Source organism: Manis javanica, chromosome 1 (assembly GCF_040802235.1).
Source record: "Manis javanica isolate MJ-LG chromosome 1, MJ_LKY, whole genome shotgun sequence".
NCBI classification, from domain to species: Eukaryota; Metazoa; Chordata; class Mammalia; order Pholidota; family Manidae; genus Manis; species Manis javanica.
The window spans coordinates 165,231,320-165,234,143 of NC_133156.1; the positions used below are offsets into that span (position 1 = coordinate 165,231,320).

At 33.4% G+C, this 2,824-nt stretch overlaps 1 pseudogene; it reads right to left on the reverse strand.

Moving 5' to 3' along the window:
* Positions 1-2,008: 2,008 nt before the first annotated feature.
* Positions 2,009-2,107, reverse strand: LOC118969078 (U6 spliceosomal RNA; annotated as a pseudogene).
* Between the last annotated feature and the right edge of the window lie 717 nt (positions 2,108-2,824).

The window sequence follows — 2,824 nt, forward strand, 5'->3', positions numbered from 1 at the left end:
TAACATAATCACCCCTTTGCTCAGGTGGTTCCCTGTGCTCACTGTTTTACATATGTTGTTTAATTAATTGTTCAATAACTCTACTTCAAAAAATTTTTTTATTGTGGTCAAATACATTTAACATAAAATTTATCATCTTAACCATTTTTAAATGTATGGTGCAGTGGCGTTAAGTACATGCGTGTTGTGCAGCCCTCCCCACCATCCACGGCCAGAGCCTTTCTTATCTTGTAAAGTTGAAACGGTCCACTTCAAACTCTACCTCCCCGTTATCCCCTCCCCCAGCCCTGGCAACTGCCATTCAACTTACTGTCCTTATGTTGACTATTCTGAGTACCACGTGTAAATGGAATCACACAGTGTGTATCTTTTTGTGACTGGCTTATTTCATTTAGCCTAATGTCCTCAAAGTTCATCCATGTTGTACCATAAGTCAGAATTTCCTTCCTTTTTAGGGCTGAATAAAGTCCATTGTACGTATAGACCACTTTTTGTTTATCCATTCATCCTTCAATGGACACGTGGGTTGCCTCCACATTTTAGCTATTGTGAATGATACTGCTATGAACATGGGTGTACAAATAATGCTGCTATGAACATGGGTGTACAATCTGAGACACTCCTTTCAATTTGTTTAGGTATATACACAGAAGTGGTTGGGTCATATGGCAGTTCTAATTTTAATTTTTTTAGGAATCCACCATACTCTTTTCTATAGCAGTTGAACTATTTTACATTGTCACCTACATTGCATAAGAGTTCCAATTTCTCCACATCTTGTTAACACTTGTTATTTTCTGTTTTTGTTTTTCATAGTAACCATCCTAATGGGTATGAGTTGGTATCTAATTGTAGTTTTGATTTACATTTTCCTAATGATTAGTGTGATGTTGAGCATCTTTTTTTGTACATCTTCTTTGGAGAAATGTACGTCTAAGTCCTTTGCCCATTTTTAAATTAGGTTATTTGTTTTTTGGTTACTGAGTTTTAGGAGTTCTTTATATATTCTGGATATTAATTCCTTATCAGATACATGATTAGCAAATATTTTCCCTCATTCTGTGGGTTACCTTTTTACTCTATGGACAGTCTCTCTTGATGTACAAAATTTCTAAATTTTCATGAAGTCCAATTTGTCTATTTTTTCTTCTATTGCCTGTGCCTTTGGTGTTCTACCCAAGAAATCACTGCCAAATCCAATGTTGTGAAGCTCTTCTATGTTTTCTTTTCAGAGTTTTGTCTTACATTTAGATCCTTGACCCATTCTGAGTTAATTTTTGTATATGGTATAAGGCAAGTGTCCAACTTCTTTATTTTGCATGTGGATATCCAGTTTTCCTAACATTATTTGTCAAAAAGATTTCCCTTTCCCACTGAATGGTCTTGACACCCTTGTCAAAAATCATCTAACCATATATGGAAAGATTTAATTCTGGGCTCTATATTTTATCCCTTTGGTCTACATGTCTACCTTTTTTTCTAATACCCATACTACTTGATTACTGTAACTGTGCAGTAATATTGAAACCAGAAAATGTGAATCTTCCAGTCTTGTTCCTCTTTTTCAATATTGTTTTGGCTATTCAGAGTCCCTTGATATTCCATACGAATTTTAGGATAGGTTTTTCTGTATTTGTAAAAAATGTCATTAGCATTTTGATAAGAATTGCATGGAATCTGTAGATTGCTTTGAATAGTATTGACATTTTAACAATGTCAAGTCTCCCAATACATGAACATAGGATGTGTTTCCTCTTATACATGTCTTTAATTTCTTTCAGCAACGTTTTGTAATTTTCATTGTTTTAAGTTTTTCACCTCCTTGGTTAAATTCATTCCTAAGTATTTTATTCTTTTTTTATGGAAGTATAGTTGATATACAATATTATATTAGTTTCAAGTATACAACATAGTGGTTGACAGTTATCTATGTTATTAAATGCTCACCCCAACCAGTGTAGTTACTATCTGTCAACATAAAAATATATTCTCCATGCTGTACTTTCATAAAAATATGGAACACTTCACAAATTTGTGTGTCATACTTGCACAGGGGCCATGCTAATCTCTGTATTGTTCCAATTTTATGTGCTGCTGAAGTGAGCACCTACGTATTTTATCCTGTTTGAAAAAAGTGAATGGAATTGTCTTTGTAACTTCCTTTTCGGATTGTTTATGGTTCATGTGTAGAAATGCAACTGATTTTTGTGTGCTGACTTTGTATCCTGCTATTTTTCTGAATTCATTTATTAGTTCTAAGAGTATTTTGGTGTAATCTTTGGGGTTTTCTACATAAAAAGTCATATTGTCTATAAAGATAATTTTATCTTTTTCCTTTCCAATTTGAATGTCTTTTATTTATATTTCTTGCTCTGGCTAGAACTTCCAGCACAATGTTGGAATAGAAGTGGTGAAATGCTGTTCCTGATCTTAGAGGAACTATTTTCAGTATTTTTTCTTTGAGAATGATGTTTTCTGTGAGTTCTTCATATATGGCTTTTATTATGTTGAAGTTGTTTCCTTCTATTTCTATTTCTTGAGCCTTTTTATCATGAAAGGGCATTACATTTTTGTCAAATGCTTTTCCTGCATCAATCGAGATGATCATGTGGTTTTTTTCCCCTTCATTCTGTTAATGTAGTGTATTACACTGATTGATTTTCATATGTTGAGCCATCCTTGCATTCTAGGAATAAATTCCACTTGGCCACAGTGTATAACCCTTTTAATATGCTGCTTAATTCTGTTTGCTATAGTTTAGTTGATAATTTATCAATGTTTATAAAAGATATCAGTGTATAGTTTTCTGTAGTGTCTTTGGCAG